Source organism: Pongo pygmaeus, chromosome 19, assembly GCF_028885625.2.
Source record: "Pongo pygmaeus isolate AG05252 chromosome 19, NHGRI_mPonPyg2-v2.0_pri, whole genome shotgun sequence".
Classification (NCBI taxonomy): Eukaryota; Metazoa; Chordata; class Mammalia; order Primates; family Hominidae; genus Pongo; species Pongo pygmaeus.
In genome coordinates, this window is record NC_072392.2 from 99,013,485 (window position 1) to 99,026,954 (window position 13,470).

A 13,470-nucleotide genomic window follows, 5' to 3' on the forward strand; every position below is an offset into this window, starting at 1 on the left:
GCTCTCTGGGGTGGTATTTTGTTTGTGGAGAGTTTTTGACTACTGATCTAGCTTCTTTCATGGTTAAAGGGTTTTTCTGTTAGCTTTGCCAACTGACTTTTGTAGGACCTTGTGCGTTTCTACTAAGCTTCCCGATGTGTTGACATAAACTGGCTCACAATACCCCTTTAGAAACTCACCAGTATCAGGGGTATCTGTGAGTGAGGTGCCTTCCTTTGCTCTTGGTGCTGGGTATATGTGCCTTCTCTCTTTTCTTGTTGATTATTCTTACGAGGAGTTTATGTACCTTTTATCCATCTTTTCAAAGAGCCAGCTTTTACCATTGTTGACCCTCCAGAGGATGGAAGGAACAGTAGGATGAATACCTTTATACTGTTCCCCTGTTGCCAATTTGACACTTTTTTTTTTGTCCCCTGAACCATTTGAAAGATGCAGACTTCCTGACACTGAGAACGAGGATGGCTTTCTGTATCACCACATTACCATCAAATTGCTCAAGAAATGGAACATCAGTTTTGTGTCATTTACTATAGAGTCCATGTTTGTATTTTCCCAAGTGTTTGCAAAATGTGCACTAAATCAGTAGGCATTTATTTACTTGTTGATTTTGTTGTGGACCCAGAATCTAATTAATGTCCATGCATTGCATCTGTTCCTTATGCGTTTTTAGTTCCTCTTGCCTTTCATTTTATGACACTGACTTTTTAAATGACTTTTTAAAAATTTTGTCTTCTTTTGGGAAGTTAGTATATAGTTATACATCAGTCTTTTTTTTTTTTTTTTTTTTTTTTGAGGTTAAGTCTCCCCTCTGTCGCCAAGGCTGGAGTGCAGTGGCGTGATCTTGGCTCACTGCAGCCTCTCCCTCCTGGGTTCAAGCAATTCTTCTGCCTCAGTCTCCTGAGTAGCTGGGATTACAGGCACCCGCCATCACGCCCGGCTAATATTTGTATTTTTAGTAGAGACAGGGTTTCACCATGTTGGCCAGGCTGGTCTCCAACTCCTGACCTCAAGTGATCTGTCTGCCTTGGCCTCCCAAAGTGCTGGGATTACAGGCGTGAGCCACCGTGCCCAGCAGTCTTTTTTAAAATAATAGACATCATTTTTTTAGAGCAGTTTTAATTTTACAGAAAAATTGAGCAAGTTTATTGAGTTATATACTTCCTCCCCCTCATTTTCCTCTATTGTTAATATCTTGCTTTGGTTTGTTATGTTTTTTACAATTGATAAACCGATAATGATGCGTTATAATTAATGATATCCATATTTACACTAGGGCTCACTCCTGGTGATGTACACGCTGCAGATTTTGCTGAATGTATGGTGTCCTGCAACCACCGTTAGGTTGCCACACAGAGTAGTGGTGTCCTAAAAGTCCTCTGTGCTCTCCGTCATCTTCTCTCCCCTAGCATTTGGTCTTTTCTGGAATGTCCTATAGTTGGAATCATATAGTATGTAGCCTTTTCAGACTGGCCTCTCTGACTCAGTAATATACGCTTAAGACTCCTCCGTGTCTTTTTGTGGCTTGATAGCTCATTTTTTACAATTACTGAGCAATACTCTACTGTGTGAATGCAACACTGCTTCTTTATCCATTTTCCTATTCAAGGGCATTTTGGATACTCTGAACTTCTGACAATTAGGAATAAAGCTATTATAAACATGTGTGCAAATTTTTGTATGGATATAAGCTTTCCATTCAGTTGGGTGAATACCTGGGAATGGGTTTGCTGGATGGGTCGGTTAGAGTATACTTAGCTTTATAAGGAACCGTGAAGCTGTCTTCCAGCATGTCTGCACCGTTTTGCATTCCCGCCAGCACTGAACGAGAGTTTCTGTTGCTCCACATGCTCACCAGCATTTGATGTTATCAGTGTTTGGATTTTAGCCATTCTGGTGGGTATGTAGTAGGATCTTATTGTTATTTCATTTTCAATTTCGTAATGTTGTGAAATTGGGCGTCTTTGCATGTTCTTATTTGCCATGTTATATCTTCTTTGATGAGGTATCTCTTCAGGTTTTTTGCCCATGTTAAGAATCAGGTTGTTTTTCTTGTTGCTGAGTTTTAAGAGTTCTTTCCATATTTCAGATGCCAGTTTTTTGTTTTTGTTTTTGTTTTGAGATGGAGTTTCGCTCTTGTTGCCCAGGCTAGAGTGCAATGGCATGATCTTGGCTCACTGCAACCTCTGCCTCCTGGGTTCAAGCGATTCTCCAGCTTCAACCTCCCAAGTAGCTGGGATTTACAGGCACCCGCCTCCACGCCCGGCTAATTTTGTATTTTTTTTAGTACAGGCTGATCTCAACTCCTGACCTCAAGTGATCCACCCGCCTCGGCCTCCCAAAGTGCTGGGATCGTAGGCGTGAGCCACCACGCCCGGCCAATGCCAGTTTTTATCAGATACGTGTTTCGCAAATGTGTCCTCCCAGTTTGTGGCTGCTTGTTTTCTTTTCCTAGCAGTGGATGTTCGCTTTTTGACGAGTCTGCACCAGTGATCCTCCAGGATGTCCCACATTCTAGTTTAATTTCTTTGCTTTTTCACAAGTTTTTGTCAAACCAGATTTAAAAAAAGCATGATCAAACTTTGTGCTGTCCATAGTAGATGTATTTTAAATACAAAGACATATGAAGGTTGAGAGTAAAAGAAAGGGAAAAGATACACTATGCCAATACTAGTCATAGAAAACCAGTGTGGCTCTATTAATCAGAGAAAATAGACTGCAAGATTAGGAGTATTACTGGTGACAAAGAGGGCCATTTCCTCATGATAAACAGGCCAGTTCATGAGCCAGGCACACACCATCCTGAGTGTGCGTGCGCTTAATATCAGAGTTTCAAAGGACATGCAGCAAAATGAACAGAATTAACAGGGAAAGTATGCAAATCCATAATCATAGTTGGAGATTAGAAGATCTTCTTTTAGTAATTGATAGGTTAAACTGATAGTTAAAAATTATAGACAAAATTGATAGTTAAAAAAATTTTTTTTTGAGATGGAGTCTCGCTTTGGTTGCCCAGGCTGGAGTGCAATGGCGTGCTCTCGGCTTACTGTATCCTCCACCTCCTGAGTTCAAGCTATTCTCCTGCCTCAGTCTCCCAAGGAGGTGGGACTACAGGCGCCCACCACCACGCCTGGCTAACTGTTTTGTATTTTTAGTAGAGATGAGGTTTCACCATGTTGGCTGGGCTGGTCTTGAACTCCTGACCTCAGGTGATCTGCCTGCCTCGGCCTCCTAAAGTGCTGGGATTACAGATGTGAGCCACCGTGCCCGGCCCTGTAATTAAAAACTTTCTTACTGAGAAAACTGTAGGCATAGTATATTTTTTCTAGTCCAAAGCAAAAGCCAGTATTAATGTAAAAGACCTAGCAATATTATCAATCACCCCAACTTAATTAACATTTATACAGCCGTCCACACAACTGTAGAATATACATTCTCAAGTGCATGTGGGATGTTCACCATATGCTGAGCCATAAAGATGTCTCAATAAAGTTTGAAAGATTAAAATCATAGAGTATATTCTCTGTTCTTGAAATTCGAAATTATGGAATATCTGGAGAAGCCTCAGATATTTGGAAATGAAATACTACGAGTCAAAGACAAAATCATAAAGGAAAATAAAAAATAATTCAAACCTAAAGATAATGAAACTATGACACCCAAATTTATAGGATATAGGTGTAACAGTGCTTATAGAAATGTACAGCTTTAAATTCTTACATAGAAAGGTATATTTTAGAAATATATTTAAAATGAAAATCTGTTTTTTTGAAACGGAGTCTCTCGCTCTGTCGCCCAGGCTGGAGTGCAGTGGTGCCATCTCCACTCACTGCAATCTTTGCCTCCTGGATTCAAGCAATTCCCCTGCCTCAGCCTCCCAAGTGGCTGGGATTACAGGCGTCCACCACCGTACCCAGCTATTTTTGTATTTTTAGTAGAGACGGGGTTTCGCCATGTTGGCCAGGCTGGTCTGAAACCCCTGACCTCAAGTGATCCTCCCGCCTTGGCCTCCCAAATTGCTGGGATTACAGGCATGAGCTACTGTGCCCAGCCTAAAATCTAGCATTCTACCTTAAGGAAACAGAAAATGCTGAGCAAATTAAACTCAAAGCAGAAGGAAAGAAATAACAAACAGCAGAAATCAATAAAATAGAGTACAGGCAACAGAGACAACATAGCTAAAATGTGGTTTTTTGAAAGGATCAGTAAAAGCTGATGAATCTCTAGGTAGGTAGATCAGTAAGAAAGAGAGAAAACACTTTATCAACATCAGCAATGAAGGAGAGGATATCCCCACATATCCTACAAGCATTAAAAAGGTAAGGGAATATTATTAATTTTATATACATTTAAATACTTAATTAAATGGACAGATGCCTTAAAATACAACTTACCAAAACTGACCTAAAATGAAATAGAAAATCTGAATAGCCCTATATCAATGAGCTTCTTTCCAAGGCCATGCCAGGCATTTAATCCTTGTGAGGCCAGGGGCTTTTTATTTTGTTTACTGCTACATTCCAAGCTCTTAAGATAGTGTCTGTTACCCTAGCAGGTGTTTGGTAATTGTAAACCACATGGGTGGGTAGATGAATGGATGTTTTTATTTTTATATTTGATTTTTTTCAATTTTTTATTTTTCCATAGGTTATTGGGGTACAGGTGGTGTTTGTTTACATGAAGAAGTTCTTTAGTGGTAATTTGTGAGATTTTGCTGCACCCATCCCCCGAGAATTATACACTGCACGCTTGTAGTCTTTTATCCCTTGCCCCCCTCCCACCCTTCTCCCCAAGTCCCCAGATTCCATTGTGTCATTCTTATGCCTTTGTGTCCTCATAGCTCAGCGCTCACGTAACAGTGAAAATATACGATATTTGGTTTTCCATTCCTGAGTTACTTCACTTAAAATAATAGTCTCCAATCTCATCCAGGTCACTGTGAATGCTGTTAATCCATTACTTTTTATGACTGAGTAGTATTCCATCATGTATATATACCACATTTTCTTTATCCACTCATTGATTGATGGGCATTTGGGTTGGTTCCACAATTTTGCAATTGCGAATTGTGCTGCTATAAACATGCGTGTGCAAGTATCTTTTGTGTATAATGACTTATTTTCCTCTGGGTAAATACCCAGTAGTGGGATTGTTGGATCAAATGGTAGTTCTACTTGTAGTTCTTTAAGGAATCTCCACAATGTTTTCCACAGTGGTTGTACTAGTTTACATTCCCACCAGCAGTATAGAAGTGTTTCCTGATCACCACATCCACACCAACATCTGCTGGTTTTTGATTTTTTTATTATGGCCATTCTTGCAGAGGTAAGGTGGTATCTATCGCATTGTGGTTTTGATTTGCATTTCCCTGATCATTAGTGATGTTAAGCATTTTTTCATATGTTTCTTGGCCATTTGCATATCTTCTTTTGAGAATTGTCTATTCATGTCCTTAGCCCACCTTTTGATGGGATTTTTTTTTTCTTGCTGATTTGTTTGAGTTCATTGTAGATTTCTGGATATTAGTCTTTTGTCAGATGTGTAGATTGTTAAGATTTTCTCTCACTCTGTGGGTTGTCTGTTTACTCTGCTGACTGTTCTTTTGCCGTGCAAAAGGCCTTTAGTTAAATTAAGTCCCAGCTATTTATCTTTGTTTTTATTGCATTTGCTTTTGGGTTCTTGCTCATGAGATCCTTGCCTAAACCAGTGTCTAGAAGGGTTTTTCCAGTGTTATCTTCTAGAATTTTTATAGTTTCAGGTCTTAGATTTAAGTCCTTGATCCATCTTGAGTTGATTTTTGTATAAAGTGAGAGATGAGGATCCAGTTTCATTCTCCTTCATGTGGCTTGCCAGTTATCCCAGCACCATTTGTTGAAAAGGGTGTCTCTTCCCCACTTTATGATTTTGTTTGCTTTGTTGAAGATCAGTTGGCTGTAAGTATTTGGGTTTATTTCTGAGTTCTCTATTCTGTTCCGTTGGCCTATGTGCCTGTTTTTATACCAGTGCCATGCTGTTTTGGTGACTATGGCCTTAGAGTATAGTATGAAATCAGGTAATGTAATTCCTCCAGATTTGTTCTTTTTGCTTAGTCTTGCTTCGGCTATGCAGGCTCTTTTTTGGTTCCAAATGAGTTTTAGAATTGTTTTGTCTAATTCTGTGAAGAATGATGGTGGTATTTTGATGGGAATTGCATTGAAATGAGTGGATATTTTTACTGAAATGGCATCTGATCACCAGGTGTGACATGCACCCCTCTCCTTGACTTTTTAGTCCTCCTGGTGTGGTCTGTTTTTCTCCACAGCTTGCCCCCAGTCTTATGTGTATTGTCTCTATGTCTCCATTAAAACGTAAGTTCCAGGATAACAAGGTCTTTGTTCTATGAACCGCTTTATCATGGGTACCTAAAACCAAGCATCTCAGAACACAGGAAATGGTCATTCGATGTTCGCTGCATTCTACGCTAATGTCATAAAAGCAACAGAATGATCCCTAGAGCCAAGTGTTTCTTGGTTGTATTTTCCCCCACTGTGTTATTCCATTAGTTTATCCTTTCATAGGTTTATTTTTTCATGCCACATGGCACGCCACCAGAGACAGGCGCGTGTTCTTCCAGGTCTAGACAGCCATAAGCTGCACTGTAGAGCATGCAGTCCTGTTGCCGAGTCTTTCAGCCTTCAGAGAGGCTCCCTCCATCAAAACGAAGCCTGCAGCATTACAGATGATACACTGTCGGTACACAATGTAAGATTTAAAAACATTTAAACATGCCAGTTTTAACTATACTTTTCTTTTTGTTTAATCACCATTTATTCTGTTGCTGGTTGTTTTCTCAGCCTCAGCAGAAAACCAAGGTTCAGGACTTAAGCAAATCCTAGGCTCAGATTTTCCCCATCCACCGCCCTCCCTTCCATTCCCCTGCCTGTGTTTCAGGCAATTAGGACTGGCAGCTGTGGCCATTAAGAATTCACATAGCAGAACGTTTATCGGGAGAAGGATTAATCCACTACTCGAATACTCCCAATTAGCTTTTAGACCCTGTCTGCCTTTTCTTCTTTGCAAAAGGAGAAAGGTTTTTCCCACTTGATACATTTTTTTTTCTCTCTGCTTTTTAGAGTTCCATTATGACCAGAAGCTATTTCCACCCTTTGCTGTGCACCTAGGCACAAAGCTACAAGGCTTTTTCCTGTGTGTACAGCTTGTGGTGCCCTCTCTAGGTAGGATGAGGTTTGCTCCAGGTTACCTGCCTTTCCTTAATTTACTGAACGTAAAGTTGGAGTTTTATGTGGTTTTGCATTTTTGGTTTAGGATAATTTTTAATTCTCCAGTGGTCTTCCCGTGGTGTTTACAACCTAACCCCTACCCTCTGCCAGAATCGTCCTCAAAGGCCATTTTTGTCTTGCACAATGTTCTGCCCTTACCCTGCTGGACATTAAATAGGGACGTAAAATGGATCTTATCATGGGGAGCACAGACGGAAAGCAAAGACTGTTTTGTTCTGATTGTTGGTTATAAGTCTAGCTTAAAGCCGAATTGCATGATGATGTATTGTGATAATGTAGGGAAAATATTGGCCCCTTCAGAGAGAGAGAGAGAGGAGTTGTGCCAGCCCAGCCGTGGTAGGCAGGCGAGGTTGGAGGGGGCCTCCTGGAGAAGGCGGTGCTTGCTTGGGCTGAGTCTTACAGAAGAGAACAAAGTCAACAGTTGTCCCTGAGAGGGGACTGGAGGGGATGATCTCAGAGGAAGTAGATGATATAATAAACCAGCATGGTATTTGTTGGAAACTACAAGCAGTTCTGTGCTATGGGAGCCTGGAGCCTGAATTGAGTTTAAAAAGAAAGAAGGCCAGGAAGTGTTCCAGGCTAAGGCATAGAGCACCTCGCGGACTCTTAAGGATGTGGGCTTAGATAAATCCCTTTGATGCCATGTGAAGGCTGGCTCTGGGGAGAAAAGACTGGCTAGAGAAATTCCAGGTAGAAGGCTGTTGTATACAAGAGGCCAGTGGTGGCACCCTGAGTCAGGCTGGTGGGGTGACCCTCAGGACCTTCCTAGGACAGGTGGAGGTTGAGTTAGAGGGAGCAGGTGAGACCTGGACCGTGACCAGGCACCAGAAGCGAGAAGGAGCTTGCGGGCATTTGTTCCCAGGTTGTGAGTAGGCCTGGGGTCCATGAGTGTGGGGTCGTGAGAAGTAGGGGCAGACGTGCTGCTGGCGGTTCCCAAAATACAGTTTCTAGAGCCAAAAAAGGCCAAGAGATTGTGAAATCTGGGGAGCAGAAGAGGATCCCGGCAGGTGATGGGGAGGAGAATTGGGAGAACATGGCATGGGGGAAGCCGGGAAGGGCACCTGTCAGCCCAGGGGAACAGAGATGAAATTGATATCCATTATTCCAAGGAGTCTGGCCCTTTAGCAAGACGAGCGCTTTATATTCCAAGTGAAGCAGTCCTGTTCCAAATAAGCAGCTCCCCATTTCTGAGAAGATGCTGAGTACATCTTCTGCCAGAGAACTCAGAATGTGAATCAGAATTCTCAGCCCTATTAAAGTGGCATCCTCTCAGGGCTCATTCCTGTAAAGCCCCTTAAGGGCACAGGCTTCCTTTAAACTCTCAGCCAGGAACTGTGGTCTCATCTGGATTTGCCGCCGCAGCTTTCCCTGGACTAAAGATGGACTTGAGGTGCCACCATTCTCAGAGGAAGGCAAAGGACAGGGGTCAGCAGATTCATCCTCCTCCTGAAGTGGGTTCTTGAATACATATCAACCAGAAGCAGGGGGTCGTGGCCCTGAAAGGTCAGGAGTCAGGGTAAGCGGTACTTGTGAACCGACACCTCTGGAGTATACATCACCAGTAAACCCCAGTCCCGTAAAATCCGTAAGGCTGCAAGCTTGTTGTCATTGGTGGTGGTGTTTTTGATACTTCCTCTGCCCTTCTTTTATTACAGTTAAATAATTATTCCATGAGCAATTCTAAATAAATATTATTTAATAGAATTTATTGGTTTTTTGTTTTTTTAATTGGGATTATGATTATCAAATAGATGCCTCTTATGTTGGTATACAGTTAATTATTGCTTCTGTTGAAAGATGGATCATGGGCCGGGCACGGTGGCTCACGCCTGTAATCCCAACACTTTGGGAGTCCGAGGCAGGCGGATCACCTGAGATCAGGAGTTCGAGACCAGCATGGTGAAACCCTGTCTCTACTAAAAATACCAAAAAAAATTAGTCATGTGAAGTGGCGGGCACCTGTAATCCCAGCTACTCAGGAGGATGAGACAGGAGAATCGCTTGAACTGGGACGTGGAGGTTGCAGTGAGCCGAGATTGCGCCATTGCACTCCAGCCTGGACAACAAGAGAGAAACTGTCTCAAAAAAAAAAAAAAAAAAGATGGATCATAAAGCTTTTGAAATACACTATTATCAGAAAAATATGTGATTTTTAGAAAGTGATATTTATGTCAGACCACAATTATCATTTGTTAAAATTGTTACTTTATTCGTCTTGAGAATCTGGCAGTGTCCAAGAAAAAAGTTTTATGGTAAACTTGACCTTTCTTTTCTGAGAAATTCTAGCATTTTGTGTTTGCTTACAGTAGTAGAAGGCCATTAACAAAAACTCCATTTCTTTGGGAGACGTGCTGGAAATGTTTGGAGTATTTCTTTATGAGAGCTTAAACTTTAACAAACAAATGATTTCCTTGATGCCAAGAGATACAAAACCTGAGAGTGCAGCTGAACTGACTTCGCGGGTGCCCTGCATTTAAAACCACCGTCATAGCACTGCGGTGCCCATGCTTGAGTGCACCCAGCATCACCTGCAGGCTCACGGAGCCACAGACTGCCAGGCCCTCCCTGAGCCTCTGCTTCTGTGGCCGTGGGTGGGGCCTGACGATTTGGCTTTCTTGGGTGTCCCACAAAATTGCTGCTGTGGCCGCTTCTGCTGCTGTCTGGGTTGTCTGCCTTTGAGAACCCCCGGTATGAACAGTGTGGTGTGAGAGGCAGGCAGGATATTCATCTTATGGTTTGGGGTCACTCTGCTTCTTACGCATCGGGAGAGACACTCCTCGACCCCTTGTTTTCCATATCTAATTTTAGCCCTCTAGGGCGGAAACAGTCCCGGGTAAACACCAAAGCCTCGTGGGAGGCACCTAGGAGTAGAGGAGGGGCTACATCTGCCGGGTCTCCAAGCAGGAGTGAGAACCAGCTAGACAAGGGGAAGCCTGGGAGTGCAAGGGAGCTCTGGTGACAGGAAGTAGTCCCCTCTGACCCAGTGACACCGTGGGGAGCAGGTGATGTGGTTCCAGTGCTCTGTCATCCTGGGGTCAGTAGGATGAAAGACGTCGCAGCACAGGCAGCACTGTGGAAACTGTTCTCACGACTGTGAGTCATTGAGGCTCCTAGACACGGCGGAAGTGCAAGCGGGAAAAAGGATGGCAAGTTGAGTAACGTCAGGGGTAAGCAAGGAGGTGTGAGAATCACTCACTTCCTCGGCAGGGCCCGCACGCATCTGGTGCAGGAGCAGCAGAAGCCACGCTGGCTCTTCCTGCTGCGTGTGCATCTGGCCCTGGAAGGAGGCGCACCCAGCAGCGGGCTCTCCTGGCTCACCCAGCAGCGGGCTCTCCTGGCTCACCCAGCAGCGGGCTCTCCTGGCTCACCCGGGGCCGTCAGGTCGCTGCAGTTCGTAGGGAAAGAGGCGCACCCAGCAGCGGGCTCTCCTGGCTCACCCGGGGCCGCCAGGGCGCTGCCGTTTGTAGGGAAAGAGGCGCACCAAGCAGCGGGCTCTCCTGGCTCACCCGGGGCCGTCAGGTCGCTGCAGTTTGTAGGGAAAGAGGCGCACCCAGCAGCGGGCTCTCCTGGCTCACCTGGTGCTGTCAGGGCGCTGCAGTTTGTAGGGAAAGAGGCGCACCCAGCAGCCGGCTCTCCTGGCTCACCCGGGGCCGTCAGGGCGCTGCCGTTTGCAGGAGCATCCTTTGGGCTCTTACCTCAGTCGGTGGGGCTGGGCAGCTGGGTGTCTCCAGCCCATCATGCAGGGACATGCTGGAAGCTTCCTCAGGGTACCCGGGCTTATTTTGGTAGTCATACACATGAAATGCACTTTGGGGGAGAAGGATGAAATGTTTTGGTTAATCCACTGAAAAAATGAATGCTGGGGAACACAGCCAGCTTTCCTCTGTTATTTATTTATAGGCTTAAGATAGCCAGAAGGACATTTCTGCTAGAAAGTTATTGCCAGCTGAAAAAGAACCAGTCTTCATTATTATCCAATTTGGTGTATATATATATATATTTCAGGTTTTTATGAAGCTAAGGGCAAAGGTCAGCTGCTTCCTATTCCTTGTGGATTGTGCTGCTGATGGGAACTTCCTTTGACTTCACAAACAGAAGGGATTGGAAGTGCATTCTTTGTTATCACATATCTAAGATGAGGAGGCTTTTAACACGATTTTCTTTTAGTTAATTTAAAAATATTTTATTATAAAATTCATTTTTTTCAAATGGTGCAGATAAGCATACAATAAACAATGAAAGTTCTCCCTTTCCTTCCCTCCAAGCCTCCGTGTGGCACGTTCTTGGCATGTTGCAAAGTGCTGCCGTCATCATCATCATCGTCGAGTTTGGAAGAGGAAATGATGAGTTTTATTTTTCCCTTCTCAAATTTTTGAATTTGAGGTGTCACAGGCAATCAAATGAAAACAACCAGCTCTCTGTAGAGGTGGTAGTTGCAGCTGAAGATTGTTGGGACTTCAATGTTTAGGCAGTATTTGAAACCAGGGAGTTATGTTTGATTGCCTGGCAGAATATGTGGAATAAGAAGAATAGAATAGGCCCCTGACGATAAGTTTTTAAGGGGAGGGTGGAAGGGAGGGGTCCCAAGCCAGGAAGCTTTGGAAGAATGAGCTGAGGCAGCCGGAGACTGGGGAGGGAGTGTGTGTGTGAGGGGAGATGGCGCATAGACGTCAAGTGGGGCAGGAATGGAAGAGAACACGGGATGTAGCGTGTGAAGAGTTGACTATGTGTTCGGTAATTTCTGGAGAGCAGTTAGGATCAAAACTAGGTTTGCATTTTTAAAAAACAATTTGAAATAATTTTAAATGTACACGAGAGTTGCAGAGGCAGCACAGAGAGCTCCTGTGTGTCCTTTACCCAGCTACCCAGTGTCAACCTCTTACATGACCTCAGCACAGCGATCAAATCTAGGAAACGTATGTTGTTACAGCACTGCCAACCACACACAGTCTCCTTGGTGCCAGCAGCCTTGCCGCTGTAATCCTCTGTGTGTCTTGTGGTCCAGCCCAGGCCCCCACCCACACTGGCTGCCTTGTCCTCTGGTCCTCCCAGGCTGGGATGGTTCCTCAGCTGTTCTTGTCTTTCGTTACCATGACACTGTAAGATGCTGCTCAGGTGTTTTGGAGGATGTCCCTCACTTTGGGTTTGTCTGATGTGTTCTCATGATGAGATTGAGGATTAAAGTTTTGGGAAGAATAATGCAGATGGGTTATTCTCAGTGCCTCAGGTTTGGGGGTGCGTGGTGTGTGTGATTCTTATTACTGTAGATACCAACCTTGATCACTCGGCTGAGGTGGTGCCTTGTGTGTTTCTCCAACGTGAAGTTGTTATTTTCTTCTTTATAATTCATAAGCATTTGAAGGAGATACTTTGAGAGTATGCAGATATCCTGTTTCTCCTTAAACTTCCATGCCCTAATTCTAACATTCATGTGTAATTACTCCCCTGGTGTTCTAATGGTGGTGCTGTACCTCCCTATTTCCTTCCACGTTTAGTAATCGGAATTCTTCTGTATGAAAGAATTGTTGCTTCTCTTGTTTATTTACTTGGTTGTTTGTTTATATCCATATGGAGCCACTAATATTTGTTTTACTTTTTGGGTTATAATCCATTATTATTATCATTATTTATTTTGTTACTGAAATTGTTTCAACTTTGACCACTCACACACCTCCTAGTATTTTCTCTACCACAAACCTGGATCAACCATTTCTCCAAGGACCTTTGGCTTTTTTGAGAGTGGTATTTAGAAACCAAGATGTGGCCTCTTTGTGTGCTCATTACTACTGGAGCATTAGTGTTCCTAGGCCTAGGCCCTGTCCGTGGACTCAGCTAAGTGATGCATTTGTGTGTAGTAAGCTATAAACACATGCATGTTGATTTGTGCACCCATGTACAGGTGTGGAAACTAGATTTTAATGACTAAACAGGAGGTAAGGGACTAGGGACTGGAATAGACTAATCCTTCCAGAAGTTTGGTGATACTACTGAATAACGTTGTTTTTTCTAGTTTTCTCTGTAATACGATTTTTGCAATAAATACATACAGAGCATGTGATTAGAGGAGGCTGTCTGTTGGTGGGACCTCGAAGAAAGAACAAGGCTAAGGAGGGATGTTTAGTTTCTGCAAGAGGTAACTTACGTTTGTAGATAGGAGAAGGGAGTTGCTGAAGAAAGTATAAATCAGTGGAGT

The 13,470-nt window shown here is 43.5% G+C and overlaps 1 protein-coding gene across 3 annotated transcripts in view; it reads left to right on the top strand.

The window, feature by feature from the left end:
- The window catches only part of RPTOR (regulatory associated protein of MTOR complex 1), a 420,173-nt gene that overhangs the window by 167,912 nt on the left and 238,791 nt on the right, over nt 1-13,470 (top strand). Inside the window, exon 1 of one of the 3 annotated variants that reach the window (XM_054458567.2) lies at nt 10,424-10,444. The exons of the other annotated variants lie outside the window; for them this stretch is intronic. The gene's annotated coding sequence lies outside the window, so the exon portion shown is untranslated. Of the gene's footprint in view, nt 1-10,423; nt 10,445-13,470 lie in introns of those variants that run through there. 3 annotated transcript variants of the gene reach the window in all.